We start from the raw sequence: 16,562 nt of genomic DNA on the forward strand, positions 1-16,562 counted from the left end.
AATTGGTATTATTAGCTGACTGCCACATAATGTATGATAGGCATACGGTGTCTTATTCATTGCGAAACTGTGTTTTCTTGAAGGCCTAGATTTAAAATGCACGGGCCGCGGCTGTGCTTGAGTGACTATACTGCAACAAATAAAATTTTTAACCAGTATTTTTGTCTTTTTTAAAGCAAGGTCAATATACTTGAGTTGCAAAATTACAAATGGTAATATACACTCACTGAGCATTTTATTAGGAACACTATTGTCCTAATAAAGTGCCCGATGTGGTCTCCTGCTGTTGTAGCTCTTCCGCCTCGAGGTTCGACATGTTGTGCATTCTGAGATGCTATTCTGCTCACTACAATTGTACAGAGTGGTTATATGAGTTACTGTAGACTTTCTGTCAGCTCGAAGCAGTCTGGCCATTCTCCGCTGAACTCTATCAATGATCAACAAGGCATTTCCATCTGCAGAACTGCAGCTCACTGGATGTTTTTTTGTTTTTGGCACCATTCTGAGTAAATTCTAGAAAATGTTGTGCGTGAAAATCCCAGGAGATCAGCACTTACAGAAATACTCAAACCAGCCCGTCTGGCACCAAGAAGCATGCCACAGTTGAAATCACTGAGATGTGAACATTAACTAAAGCTCCTGACCTGTATCTGCATGATTTTATACGTTGCTCTGCTGCTACATGATTGGCTGAATAGATAATCACATGAATAAGTAGGTGTACAGTTTTTCCTAATAAAGTGCTAAGCCTTAAGTCATAACAGCAAAGTCAGTGGGCATGGCCATGAAGTTTTGGTATTTTCGTGCAAGCATGTGCTAAGTCTAGGTGCAAGTGTGCAAAAAGATAGTGCAAACATTCCCACCCATGGCCACTTGCACAAAAATTTTGCTTACAATTAGAGCTCTTACGAAAACTGGGTAAGACGTAGCACACTGTCGTTGTGCATAGCATTGCGCTTTGCATGCTCACGGAAATAGAGCCCTAAATATCACTACATTTAACATAAATATCATTTACTTTTAGTAAATATCACTTTTACTTTAGATACATTCTGATACATTCTCTGAAAAACCTTAATATGTTATGCAATATTGCTTCTCAGATAAACTCAAATGCATTTGGTTTTAAAAATGTTTAGATATGTCTACTGGAAAACAAGACAAAGACACTAATTAACGATAGACTTTTTGCAGTGTACGATCATATGGCTGTATGTTTCGGTTTGTGATGTATGGTATGGATGATTTCAAACACCACACACAGAGTAGACAAACATACAATGGAGAGAATGTACTGGGCATCTGTGCAGCACCTGTGGAAGGTCTTCATCTTTTTGCGCAAGAGGCTTTCCAGATTGAGCACCTTCTGCATGAGAAGACACTTGACAGCGGTCTCCTCTCGGCTGGCAGGGTTTATGCGATGGGCTGTCTGCATCCATACCAGAATCTTATGCTTCAGTTCTGCAGGGAGACAGAAAACGAGACAAGATAAAGAGTTCAGCATGAGAATAGAGGGATACAAATTAAGATAAGAATTTCAAATCTATGCCAGTATCCAGGAACAAACAGATACATTAACTATTAAAGAAAGGGATTTTATACAGTTTTTAAAACGAGTACACTCCAGAAAATAACAAAGGCAAGTACTCAGTACTTCATGTTCTCAAAAACATGTCTAATTTATACAGCCAGTTAGTAGAGGGAAACCTTAGAGCTGTCTGTGTCTTATTAAAAATTTATTTGAAACTCTAAGATTAGAATTTCAATAGATAAGTTTTTTTAATAGATAACACTAATTTAATAACAAGAGAACCTGATAAACCAATGAACAAGCATTGATTATGTAGAAAAGGGATGGAGTCAAGACAGTTATATTAAGAATGGAGAAGGTAAGGAAGCCTTTCTTTATAGAGCAGCAAAGCTGGTCACCAGAATATATTGTTATTTGGATGATGACTCCAGTAAAGGTGGTTGTACACTGAATGAAAAGCGCCACAAGTAGGACAAAACACAGGTATCGCAAAAAGAAAGAGTTGTTCTGTAAGCGTGAGCTCAAGTTAAAAGTTCCCTATCTGTCACTCACTCGACATTGGTGTCGATGTAGTGACACTAGGGGTCACTCTTGGGAGCCCGAGACACCTCTGGTCTTTGATAAAAGGCCAATGAAAATTGGCGAGTGGTATTGGCATGCCACTCCCCCGAACATACGGGTATAAAAGGAGCTGGTATGCAACCACTCATTCAGGATTTTCTCTTCGGAGCCAAACGGTCATGCTCACTGAGCTGAATACTACTGTTCATTCACCTCTGCTGGATCTGACGCCACATTTCAGTGGCTTCTCCCTCCTCCGCACTGGTGCACTGCAGAGAATGCCCCTGGGCGCTTCGGCAGAAAAACTAGAGAGTATATTTTCTGAAAAAGCATTTTTCCCCTCTAAAAGAGTATATATTTCTCTAAAAGAGCGCACACACGGAACGTCTTTTTAAAGACGCGTTTTTTTAAAGATGCTTTTTCGATTGTGTGTTATTCCTGGTTGTGCTCGTTATCTCTCGCCTTCTAACGGTCACGATCACTGTCTTTCGTGTCTGGGCACTGCTCACGTGGAGACAGCGTTCGTGGATGGTCATGTTCTCACTGCGAGAATATGTCCATGGCAACGTTGTGGTCGTGGCTCGCCTTCGTAAGAAAGCGAGCCACCCCAGAGGCTCCCGCCTCGGTCCTTTTACCCACGGGTTTGAGGCCAGCGCGGCTAGCACTGGGGGCGATTTGGGGACCCCAATGGGACCGCCTCCGCTGGGTATCCCCCCGCGGACCTCCCATTCCCCAGCATGCTCGTCTGCCCCGATCGGGCTTCCGGGTGAGTCCGCCGGCTCGTCTCACGGCGAGTTCGACCTCTTATTCGGAGCCCGCGAAAGTGATGAGCTCTCGAGTGCAGCATCGGAGAGCGGGCTCATCCAGTCGGAAGCCTCAGCTGGGCTCCTCCCTTCAGGGTCGATCACCCAGTCACAGGCTGATGCGGAGATGACGACATGCTTTCCCGGGCAGCCGCGAGCGTCGGTTAGAGTGGATTTCACCGCTCTGCCCTGAACCCTCGCGGCTCGGTGATTGGTTCCTGGGCTCGCGGCGCCACTCAAAGCCACGCCCCACCCCGTTCCTTTCTTCCCGGAAGTGCATGAAGAGCTGACAAGGTCGCGTGAGGCAATTTTTACTGCCCAGTCCCGATCTTTTAAGCTTCCCCGCTCTCACTGCCCTCGATGGTGGGGCGGCCAAGGGTTATTCGGCAATCCCCCGGTGGATAAAGGTGCTCGCGGTGCACCTATGCCCGCAGAGCGCCGCCACCTGGCGCGGGTGCCCAAAGCCCCCGTCCAAGGCCTGTAGGTTTACGTCGTCTCTGACGGCCAAGGCCTACGGTGCCACTGGACAAGCCGCCTCCGCCCTGCACGCCACGGCTCTCCTGCAAGTCCGCCAAGGCACTAAAGGAACTGCACGAGGGTAGTTCCGCCCCGGGATTGATGCAGGAACTGCGCTCAGTGACCGACCTCGCTCTCCGAGCGATGGAGGTCACGGCGCGGTCTCTCGGGCGGACGATGGCCACACTAGTGGTCCAGGAGCGCCACCTTTGGCTCAACCTGGTCGAGATGGGTGAGGCCGACAAGGCACGATTCCTTGCTGCCCCCATTTCCCAGGCGGGCCTATTCGGCGACACTGTCGAGGACTTTGCCCAGCTGTTCTCGATGGTAGAGCAGTAGATGGATGCTAGCTGGCATATCCTGCCCCAGCGCGGCTCAAGATCCCGCACCCCATCTACTCATCGCCGAAGCAGACGCCACCTGTCTCGCAGCCGCCCAGAACCCGTGAAAGGCTTCAAAGCGCCCTTGAGACGGGCGACCCAGGGACAACGAAACCCACTGCTCTGGAGCTGGTAAGCAGATCTTCATCTTCTTGTTACCTTTTGCATTTAATTGCGCTGCATGCCCAAGTGGCTGCAGTACTCAAGAGCTCAGCAAGAGTGGTTTCCTTGTTCCCTGGGTCACGTATCCGGTGTGTACGGCTGGCATCACGACCACCGTCCACCACTCCATTTGGCAGGTTGGCGCTCCAGCGGCGGTCTCCCGCCCTGAGCGCCCAGCTGTGGCACAAATCCGCCCCCGATGTGACAGTCTCCACGGGTCACGAGGACAGGCCTCTTCCTCCCCCGTCCCAGGCTGTTCCGGGGGTGGTCACAAGGAGCCAGGTAAGTGCTTCGATGTCCTCGGACTCAGCACGGCCATGACGTGGTGTGGCACCTCGAGCTCCGCCCCGCCGCGAGGCCCCACCTGCCGGTACATCTGATGACGTTGTCCCTTTGGTCCCCCTTGCGCGGAACTTGGACGCATGGCTTGCGCCTTCCAGTCCGTCACGAGGGCTGGTCCGGACCATCTGACTCGGCTGCGTGATTCACTTTGCCGGGCATCTGCCCAGGTTCAGCGGTGTCCACTTCACCTTGGTGAAAGACGAAAACGCTGCTACCTTGCGCGGAGATCGCTACCCTCCTATGGAAGGACGCGATAGAACCTGTCCCTCCAGCCGAGATGAAGAAAGGGTTTTACAGCCCCTACTTCACTGTACCGAAAAAAGGCGGTGGGTTGCAGCCAATCTTAGACCTGCGAGTACTGAACCGGGCTTTACACAGACTCCCGTTCAATATGCTGACGCAAAGACGCATTCTAGCGAGTGTCCGGCGTCAAGATTGGTTCGCGGCGGTAGACCCGAAGGATGCATACTTTCATGTCTCGATCCTTCCTCAACACAGACCCTTCCTGCGGTTCGCGTTCAAGTGTCAGGCGTATCAGTACAAGTCCTCCCTTTCGGCCTGTCCCTGTCTCCTCGCGACTTTATGAAGATCGCAGAGGCTGCCCTTGCCCCGTTAAGCACTGGCTCCAGACTCAAGTCCCGAGACGGGCATGGCACCATGGGACACACTGCGTGGCCATTACGTCAGTCTGTCACCGTCTTTTCAGCCCTTGGACCAACATCACGTTTCTACGAGCAGGTGTTCCCCTAGAACTGGTCTCCAGGCGCGTCGTGGTCATGACAGACACCTCCAAAACAGGCTGGGGCGCTGTTGGCAATGGGCACGCAGCCGCCGGCCTCTGGATGGGTCCGCGGCTGCGTTGGCACATCAACTGCCTCAAGTTACTGGCAATTCTGCTCGCCCTGCAGAGGTTCCGGCCGTTGATCCAGGGCAAGCACGTGCTAGTTCAGACAGACAGCACGGCAGCAGTAGCATATGTCAACCGCCAAGGTGGTCTGCGCTCCCGCTGTATGTCACAACTCGCCCGCCGTCTCCTCCAACGGAGTCAGCAGCACCAAGTCACTGCAAGCCACTCACATCCCGGGCAACCTCAACACTTCGGTGGACGCGCCGTCACAACAGGTTACCCTCAAGGGAGAGTGGAGACTCCACCTTCAGGTGGTCCAGCTGATTTGGAGTCGATTCGACAGGCACAGGTGCACCTGTTCGCCTCCCAAGAATCCTCCCCAATGCCCGCTCTGGTACGCCCTCACCAAGGCCTTCCTCGGAATAGACGCGCTGACACACAGCTGGTCCCCTGGCACTCGCAAATATGAGTTTTCCCCCAGTGAGCCTGCTCGCACAGACCCTGTGCAAGGTCAGGGAGGACGAGGAGAAGGTCATCCTGGTAAGCACCCTACTGGCCCACCCAGACGTGGTGCTCGGACCTCACGCTCCTCGCGACAGCTCCCACCGGGCAAATTCCCCTGAGGAAGGACCTTCTTTCTCAGGGAAGGGGCACCATCCGGCACCCGCGCCCAGACCTCTGGAATCTCCATATCTGGCCCCTGGATGGGACACAGAAGACCTAAGTTGTCTCCCACCTGCGATGGTAGACACATTCACTCAGGCTAGGGCTCCCCCTACGAGGCGCCTGTATGTCTTTAAGTGGCGTCTGTTCACTAAGTGGTGTTCTTCCCGTCGGGAAGACCCCCAGAGATGCGCAGTCAGATCAATGCTTTCCTTCCTGCAAGAGAGGTTGGAAGGGAGGCTGTCCCCTTCTGCCTTGAAGGTGTACATTGCTGCCAAAGCAGCACACCACGACGCAGTCGACGGTAAGTTCTTAAGGAAGCATGATCTGATCATCAGGTTCCTAAGAGGCGCCAGGAGGCTGAATCCCTCCAGGCCGCACCTCGTTCCCTCATCGGACCTCTGTAGTTTTTCAGGGTCTACAGAGAGCCCCCTTTGAGCTTTGCAGTCAGCCGAGCTTAAGGCACTCTCCTTGAAGACTGCCCTCCTGACTGCGCTCACTTCCATCAAGAGGGTAGGTGACCTGCAAGCGTTCTCTGTCAGTGAAACGTGCCTGGAGTTTGGTCCAGGCTATTCTCATGTGATCCTGAGACCCCGACCGGGCTATGTGCCCAAGGTTCCCACCACTCCTTTTAGGGACCAGGTGGTGAATCTGCAAGCGTTGCCCCAGGAGGAGGCAGACCCAGCCCTGTCGTTGCTGTGTCCGGTGCACGCTTTACGCATCTATTTGGATCACACGCAGAGCTTTAGCATCTCTGAGCAGCTCTTTGTCTGCTTTGGTGCACAGCGGAAAGGAAGCGCTGTCTCCAAGCAGAGGATCGCCCACTGGCTCATTGACGCCATAACTATGGCATATCTCGCCCAAAACATGCTGCCCCCGGTAGGGCTACGAGCCCATTCTACCCGTGGTGTAGCAGCTTCTTGGGCCCTGGCCAGAGGTGCCTCTCTAACAGACATTTGCAGAGCAGCGGGCTAGGCAACACCCAACACCTTTGCAAGGTTCTACAACCTCCGGGTGGAACCGGTTTCGTCCCAGGTAGTGGCACGCAACACAAGCGGATAAGCCCGGGTTAGCCGGCCGGGTGTATCGCTTGCACATAGCGCCTTCCACCTCCTTTTGAGCTGAAGACGTGCGCTGTTAATTCCCAGTAGTGTTCACAAAAGTTGTTCCCTGGTTGACTTCCTCCAAACCCTGTGGCAGTCGAGTTTTTGGAGAGACTCGCTGCCGGCCCAGTACACGCGCTAACTAAGAGCCCGGTTCTGGGGTAGGTGCTCCGCATTTGGCGGTTCCCTGTAAGGCTAACCCCATGCGATCTATATCTTCCGCTAATTCATTTCCCTGCTGGCAAACTGCGTCTTCCTTTGGCAGAGCCCCTCTGCCCCAGTCTCCATGTTGTAGTAACTCCTCCCCCATTGGGCAGGATCTACCTTGAAGGCTCTCCACATGGTTGGAAAGACCATGTGATGTATTCTTCCACTTAAATATCCCCCCCTCTCTTGGGGCAAGGTGTGGTCTCCGCGGTGTCCTCCCCTTGGGAGGGACACCCCCCGACTAGACCTGGCGGCCCAGTCGGATAATTCCCCTTCTTTTTAGGGAGTGGAAAAAGAGAAGGGGAAAGAGGCCACGACTGGGTTAAGCCTGTCTCTATCTCTGGGTAGTTGACTTGTCCCCAAAAAGGGCCGTTCGACACTCATAACTGTGTTGGGGGAGGTTACGTGTCAACCTGGTGTGCTGGCTATGAGGCACACAGCAAGTCTGCCCACCACACACCACAAGTTCACGTAACACAGTTCAGCCTTGTGGCGTTTTGTATAGGGACCCCTAGTGTCACTACATCGACACCAACGTCGAGTGAGTGACAGATAGGGAACGTCATGGTTACTGGTGTAACCCCCGTTCCCTGATGGAGGGAACGAGACGTTGGTCCCTCCTGCCACAACGCTGAACTACTCGCTGAAATGGCCGGACCTTATATCGGCTCCTCAGCATAAAACCTGAATGAGTGGTTGCATACCAGCTCCTTTTATACCCGTGTGTTCGGGGGAGTGGCATGCAAATACCACTCGCCAATTTTCATTGGCCTTTTATCAAAGACCAGAGGTGTCTCGGGCTCCCAAGAGTGACCCCTAGTGTCACTACATCGACACTAACGTCTCGTTCCCTCCATCAGGGAACGGAGTTTACACCAGTAACCATGACGTTTTTGCTTGCTAGGTAGGGTTGCCAACTTTTTGACACGCAAATATGGGCCTCTTGACCATTTTAAGTACTTTAATATAGTACTTTTCAACCCATTCTAATGAGAAGTTGTAAGAATAGTACACGATGGTGTAACTGTAAGAAAAGGTATGAGTTGGGTCGTACAAAAACCTATGACTTTTAGACCAACCATTCACATACTCTTACCTCATCTGGCTGTTAACCCTTATATGTCCTTTCATCCATGATACATCAAACATATTTCGATGCAAAAACTAAACCTAACAATAAAGGCTAACACCTTTAGAAGGAGACAAGTGAAAAGATGTAAATGTTTGGTCTAAAAGTCGTACGTTTTCGATTTTGGCAAGTAGTACAAATTGTCATGAGACTGTGTTGGACTGTTCATCATTAGACTGGGGGTCCACCTAAAGAGTTTCGCCACTTAAATACAGGATTATAAGCATCCTATACAGTACGTATTCATTCCGGCCAAATATGCGACATCTCAGCTAATATGTTACAGTTCCCAACCATATTTCTAGGTTGCTATGTAGCAGATGAAGTACCTATTTAGTTAGCTAAAGTTATGTGGCTAACTAGCCTGGTAACATTAACAAAACATGCCATCTGATATGTTTGTGTCTATCTAAAGGCCATTTTTGGGTTGGATTTAGTGGCAATCAATGGCATGGAAGAATTTGGAGCAGCCCCCAAAGTCGTAGCTGGATGCCATTGATGGATGGCGAATGGCGGCTTGCATGCATAGAAAACAATACTTTTGAATTCTAGGATGCTGTATGTTGTCTGCCTTCCACGTTTTGTGTGTGACCCCCTTAAAGGATGTTGGTGTGCCGGTGTCCAGTAAGCTTCTTAACTAGCTTATCCAGCAAGACTTCCTTGATGGAGCAACTTCACCAGAAAGACAATGTAGTTTGAACGCTCAACAGCAAGACTTAAGCAGTCCACCTACTAGACCAGCAACAAACAATATAAACCAGCCAGAGCCAGCATGGAAATACATGCTGGTCTTAGCTGGTCTTTTCAGCAGGTAGGTGAAGGATAAAGAGAAAGACGGAAGCAGGGTGTTGTATTAGGTCTCCAGCATGACTTCTCAACATGTGATGGTGAGGCTTCTAGGCAAGCTTTCTAGAGGCTAATTGACACAGGAAAAACATGCTGATCACAATCGACACAGTAATGCATCATGCCGAGGGCCTGGAAAACTGTATCAGCCTCACAGCAGGTTTGAGTTTTGAAAGAGAATCTCTGTGGAAACTTTACAGATTTAAAAATTGGACTGGCATTGAGTGGTCACCATCAAGTCTGTTGGAGATCTTTCGTTCCAGATGCAGTACGCACCTGGGGAACTGGCCAGACAATCATTTAAGTTCCTGTTTTTTATAGAGAAGGGTCCTTACACTTTGCCTCAGCTTGATACCAGCCAACACTCTCTCATTGTGTTAGTTTCAAAACCCCTGGAAGCAGGGTAAGATTGGGCTCTCTGAATGGTGGCAGTACCATGCTGATGATGGCTCAAAGTATAGAGAATTCTCACAGTGGGCAAAGGCCAATGGCGAGGCAGAACCCCGATAAAACATGCCCTCCTGCCTTCTCAGGAAAAAATCTGTCATTTTCTTTCTCTTTCTTAGTTTCTTACTTCCCTTCCTGGTTTATACCCAAACTGGGAGTACAAAACATGCATAAATTCAATTAAACGTCTAGGTGTGACACATCCATTTGTGCAATCTAGAGCTGGTTGTTTCCACAACAACACGGTTTGTGTGCAAATCATGAGTGCTTCCTGTTAAAAGGTTGGGGAATGAAGAAGTGAGGAGGAGTAATGCCAGAACAACCAGACAGAAACACATGAATACATAAATACATAAATGTCATACTAGCAGGTTATTTTCAAGTTACAGTATTAATGAGCATTTTAAAATACTTACGTTGAATGAGCGAAGTTTCCTTTTTTAATATATTTCTAATTGAAAGAGTAAGTGGGGCTCGTCCCTTATGTTTTTTTTTTTTTAAATAACCAATTGTCTTTAGTTATGTAACAGTCATAAACCAGTTGGTGTGCAGGTGGTATTAGAGGAGAGACATTCTCATTAAAGACAGTATTTGATTGGACAAAGGATGTCACCAATATTTTTGGTCTGTTTCTTTTTTTTTTTTTTAAGAGACTGTAAATTTGAAATATGTCTGTCTGCTAATTTCATTATGTGGACTTTTAGGAGTACACTAGCATATTGATGGCTTCAAAGCTCAAAGACATGGACTAAAAGCCACAAAACTTTCATTTTGATTTCATGGAGTTTCTATGCAAAGTTCTTGGCAATCAAAACTTCCACCATTTTCCACACCACCTCAAGATATACAGGTCCATTCAAGCAATGCTAAAATTTTTGTACTGTGCATGGAAACAATAGGTTGACTCTACTTTAGCTAAAATCAGTCTGTACTTACAGAAAATCTAAACACTGCCCCTAGTGGCCAAAGCGGTAAGTGTTGTTAAGTTTATGGAGATGTGTGAGCTTCATTTTCCAGGTAAAATGTCCACGAAGGGCCAAAGCGAGCTGTGAAATGAGCTGTTTTCAACTCTACAGGATGTAATGAAGTGAAGAGGAATGCATATTTTATCAACTAAACCACCAAACCCAAACCTAAATCTAACCATCAGTGGAGTAAAAATATAAATTTAGAGGGAAAAATGCAACCTCCGAATTGCGTTCATCACTGATTATGCAAACACGATTACTTTCTGGTTTCAGCGTGGGATCCAAACACGTGTCTCCCTCGCACAGACACAATGTGCTTCCGGTCGCACCACAAGGGACAGTACTTGTCAGTGAGTTTGCTCGGAAACAACATGACGATATTCTGTGTGATCATGTTGCATGCTTAAGGGTCACATTTACCTTTGCACAGCGAAATTCCATGGGCAAAATACAGTAATCTCAATAGGAAAATACACAATCGTGAATTTCATGCAACAGACTTCCGGGGGCGTAAAATATACCCTCGCAGTTTTCGCGCTGAGTTGAAGTTTGGTGAACCTTGAGAGGCAACTTTGCCGCATTGACCAATAGGAAGTCTCTTGGTTTGACAGTGAACTCTGTGTGGGTCATGCTTCATAAACAGCAACTGTACACTAAATATTCACAATGGACAAGGATATCATTTTTGCAGCGAGTTTCCTTCTAACTTCACTTTCCCAAGGTGTAAATTGCAACATTAAAAAGAGGCTGCTTAACAATTAGCTTTTAGCTATTGTCACATGCGCTCAAGATTTGCCCACGCCTTCTTCGCTCGGAGAATTTCGGCGTACAAAGGTAAATGTGACCACGCGTTTATGCTACATTTCTCTAAGGAATTCTAAGTTTTGTTGACCTACTTTTATATTTCCTACAACTTTGTCATTTTGCACAGATTAGAAGGTTAGGACATAAACCTGCAATGACATTGGGCTGATCAACATGCAATTCACATACACCCTCATGTAATTTCATATATTCAAAAGATGACTTTAAACGAACAGGAATAAATTGGATGATCAACTACAGTGTAACTCTCAGAACATTTAGAAAAAAAAAAGCCATGATGTTAGAAAAGGCTTTGTGCTTTCCTGTCCCCTCTGACTCATGAGTATGGTGAATTCAGAAACTGAAAAATTCAGGCTGTGGAAGGCTGGAACGAGTGGTTTATTAGAAACAAGCTATTGTGCACATCATGGCATTGTGCAGGGGGAGCAGCTGCTCAAGAGGCTAATTGTCATCTGTAGAGAGAAGTTAACAACTGGAGGATGAAGACGCATCTGATTATTTTGTGTATTCACTGAACAAATAATGGAATGAAAATGCCCTGGAAAAAGCATTATCTTTTTTAGTATTTTTGTCTTGTTTTCCAGTAAGAATCTAAGCAGCCTTAAAACAACATATTACAGGGGTAGTTCACCCAAAAATGAAATACTTGCCCTCATATTGTTTCAAATCTGTATCACATTCTTTCTTCCATGGAACACACAAAAAAGATGTAAGGCAGTATGTTAGTCTCAGTGATCATTCACTTTAATTGCATCTTTTTTTCTTTTTTTTTTCTCTCAATGAAAGTAAATGTTGACCGAGGCTAACATTCTGCTTAAAATATTTTGTGCTTCATGGAAGAAAAAAAGTCAGACAGGTTTGGAACAACATGAGGGTATGTAAATGAAGACAGAATTTGTATTTTTTTTGTATCTCTTTAAGATATTTAAGGCTTGTTTTCAAGGAATATATCTTGAAATATGTTTATTTTCTTTACTCCATTTGTAAAAGCTCCTGATCAGGATGGCCTTTTTTCCTTACGTTTTTTTTTATTTTTATCAAATTCTTTGATGGGTTGGGGTGGAGTCTTTCACTTTGTTACACTTATGTTCCTGGTCAAAAATGACCGGCCATTGGAAATGAATGGATTAGACTACAAAATACAGAAATATTAAGTGTTCAGGAGCATCCCAATCTTTTAGATGAGCACATATGTGCATGTGTGTTTGCACACACAAAGTCCTCGGATATGTGCGCGCACACACACACACCCACACAAACACACACACATTGGTACTCCTTTCATTACAAGGACTCTGCATTGCCATAATGATTTTTATACAGCACATACTATATATTCTATACCCTAACCCTAAACAGAGACCCTAAACCTAACCCTCACAGAAAACATTTGCCATTTTTACATTTAAAAAAAATATATATTGTTTATTATGTTTTTTTAAGCCGTTTGAATTACAGGGACACTAGGGGTGTCCTCATAAACCACATTTATAGCATAATACCCTTGTAATTACTTGTGTATAATCTAAAAAAAAAAATCCTCATAAACCACAAAAACCAACTCTCTCTCTCTCACACACACATACACACACACACACACACAGTGTGTGTTGTGCGCCCTTTTGTGCATTGTCTTTCCATGTAAATTCTTTGAGGAATATTTTAAGATCTACTTTTCATATTATGTTTGTTTGGGCTCGTTTGAATCGAGATAATCTGCTGTTAGTTACGATATGGCACTGTCTATGTCAGTGTTTCCCAACCACTGTGCCACGGCACACTAGTGTGCCATGAAAGAATGTCAGGTGTGCTGTGGAAAGTTATCAAATTCCACAAAATAAATAAATGCATAAATTAAAAATTAATTTCAGGGATGCAAACTCCTCACCTTTCAGCAAAATTTGTGTTTTGAAATCATAATCAGTCACTTTTGTGATTGTGAAGCTATATGATTAAAGTGTAAAAGAGACTGATATTTATACATGTTAAAAGTGCAATATGTAACAATTTTCATGTAATATTCACCTTTTTTTGCCAATGTGTGAACGGCTTATAACGCAACTTAAAAAATGAGCCCTTCCCGGACTTCCTAGGTTGCCTATTAAAGCTTGTAGACTGATTTTTATGCAAAGGGAGTGGGTCGCTTTTGCCGGGAAAATCCAAAGGATGTGACGTTTATGCACGCTCCTGAGAGCCTTGCCTCATTGCTTCCGCTATTCAACAGTGACAACAAACTGCAACACTAGGTAACGTTATCTTAGAGATGGAATCCAGCAAATGGCCGGCTCCCAGCACAACACCGACTCCTACAAAAATAAAGTAACACAAGTAAGCCAAAAAAAAAATACAAAATAATTTATCTACTGAGTCCCGTCTGGCTAAGCGGGAACGTGATCGTGGTCAAGTGAAAACTAGAGTGAACATCGGCAGGACATTTGATTCCTGGAGGAACCTTCATTCAGTTTTGGGGATCAAAACCGACCCTGAATTGGCATTCTTCTTATTGGACAGATAAGCTTACATAACTGCAAAGCGTGTGAAATATAGTGCCATAAGGATTGATATGTATAATTTTAGCTAAACTACAATAACACATGAAATGAATGCTAGACAATGTTCAACATAATGCAGAAAGACCCATTCATTAGTGTAACGTAACTTGGTTATACAGAAAATATATACATTCTATTATTATAAAACAACAGCGCATTGATATATCAAAACATCAGTACATCAGTATTGATGTGATGGAATAACAAGAGTTTCTGAATTTTACACAATGCACCTTTAAGGGTCTTTCACATGATTGTGTCAGCACTGCCGAATACATTGAAGTCTATGAAGTGACACCACTTTACACCAAAGTGTTTTTCACACACGTCTTTGCTTCACAAATAATGTATTTGAGAGTACAAAGCAACAAGAAGTATTTAAAAATTGTCCAAATTTGTGAAGAGATATTGAATGTCTCATATTTTCTTTTAATTAAATATTACCTTATCATTTCCAAGTCTCTGAGAGAGACCCCAGTTATTGAACTAATTTAAATTCACCAAGAAAACGCTTAGACCTAAACATAAACGAGTCCTTTTATTACTTTCTGCTATCAAAGCAACTGCCATTTTCCCTCTCTCTCTCTCACTCTCTCTCTCTCTCTCTCTTCTAAATATAAACTCAGCAAAAAAAAGAAACGTCCTTTCACTTTCAACTGGTTTTCTTTTCAGCAAACTTAACATATGTAAATATTTGTGTGAACATAAAAAGATTCAACAACTAAGACATAGACACACAGACATGTGACTAACAGAAATGGAATAATGTGTCAATAACACTGTCATGCTGGAGGGTCATGTCAAGATGAGCCTGCAGGAAGGGTACCACATGAGGGAGGAGGATGTCTTCCCTGTAACTCACAGTATTGAGATTGCCTGCAGTGACAACAAGCTCGATCCAATGATGCTGTGACACACTGCCCCAGACCATGACGGACCATCCACCTCCAAATCGATCCCCCTCCAGTCCGACCATCACCCCTGGAGAGACAAAACCACGACTCGTCAGTGAAGAACATTTTTTGCCAGTCCTGTCTGGTCCAGCGAAGGTGGGTTTGTGCCCATAGGTGACATTGTTGCCGGTGATGTCTGGTAAGGACCTGTCTTACAACAGGCCTACAAGCCCTCAGTCTAGCCTCTCTCAGCCTATTGCGGACAGTCTGAGCACTGATGGAGGGATTATGCGTTCCTGGTGTAACTCGGGCAGTTGTTGTTGCCATTCTGTACCTGTCCCACAGGTGTGATATTCGGATGTACCGATCCTGTGCAGGTGTCTTAGGCGTCTCACAGTATGGACATTGCAATTTATTGCCCTGGCCACATCTGCAGTCCTCATGCCTTCATGCAGCATGTTGTCTTTTTGGATGAAAAATCATGCTCAAACTGAAGGAAAATTATAGATCTGATTTGTTCTTTTAATGCTTAAACACTATAAATTCTCTTGGTAGATTTCGGTCTTGAACATCTCAAACTGATTTAATGACTCGCTCGTAGCACATAAGATGCTCATTTGTCACCACCTCGTGACATCTCCAGAAGGGGTCACTGAACTTATCAGTTAATAAAATTGAACAAACTTGTGACAGAAGCAAGCAAGCCACACCAAAATAGCCTTTATTTTTGCATAATATTCTGCAAATATTCTAACCTATAAAATTGCACCTATTTTGCTCAGATCAAGCAAGTGGTTATTAATTTATATATATACACTACCGGTCAAAGGTTTTGAAACACTTAACTGAAATGTTTCTCATGATCTTAAAAATCTTTTGATCTGAAGGCGTATGCTTAAATGTTTGAAATTAGTTTTGTAGACAAAAATATAATTGTGCCACCATATTAATTTATTTCATTATAAAAGTAAAATTTAATAAAATAAAAAATTTTTTTTAAAATTGATAACTTGGACCAAATAATAAAGGAAAGTAGCCAATAAGTGCCCAACATAGAAGGGAACTCCTTCAATACTGTTTAAAAAGCATCCCAGTGTGATACCTCAAGAAGTTGGTTGAGAAAATGTCAAGAGTACATGTATGCAAATTCTAGGCAAAGGGTGACTACTTTGAAGATGCTAAAATAGTTCAGCATAATCAGTTCAATGAATCCTTCTATCAATAAAAAACTTTTTTTTTTAAATATAAAAATAATAATAATAATAATGATAATAATAATAATAATAATAATAATACTACTACAAAAGTACAAAACCTGTCATAATTATTAAAAAAAGAAGTTGATAAAACTCTAATGATCTATTGCAATATCCTGTAATAATATATGCAATATGAGAGATTTATAAACAATCTTAGTGGGCCGGTTATTTTTGACCGGGAACACAAAATGTGTTAGCACAAAACGAACACAGCACAAGGGTCTAACAAGAAAGGAAGAAAATAAACCTTTAATTAAAGTCTTTTTTTCTTTAAGTTTGCTACTCAAGTACATTTATTTTGTTTTAATGATGTTTAGATATTTTTAACTAGAAAACGAGACAAAAATACTGACTTACAAAATTATTTTTTGCAGTGCGAGACCAAAAAAAAAAACATTTGACTAAGGTTTCCCGAAACAAGCAAACAAGTAAATTCTTGAAACAAGCAACTAAGAAAAGATCTGCAAGCACTGAAAGCTATTATATCTACAGTAAGATTTCTTACAACAGAAGAATGTAATTTTAATT

The 16,562-nt window shown here is 44.6% G+C and overlaps 1 pseudogene; it reads right to left on the minus strand.

Annotated features, from left to right (window-relative positions):
- Positions 1-16,562, minus strand: part of LOC127446417 (P protein-like) — a 232,729-nt pseudogene that overhangs the window by 98,457 nt on the left and 117,710 nt on the right.

Source organism: Myxocyprinus asiaticus, chromosome 9 (assembly GCF_019703515.2).
Source record: "Myxocyprinus asiaticus isolate MX2 ecotype Aquarium Trade chromosome 9, UBuf_Myxa_2, whole genome shotgun sequence".
Taxonomy (NCBI): Eukaryota; Metazoa; Chordata; class Actinopteri; order Cypriniformes; family Catostomidae; genus Myxocyprinus; species Myxocyprinus asiaticus.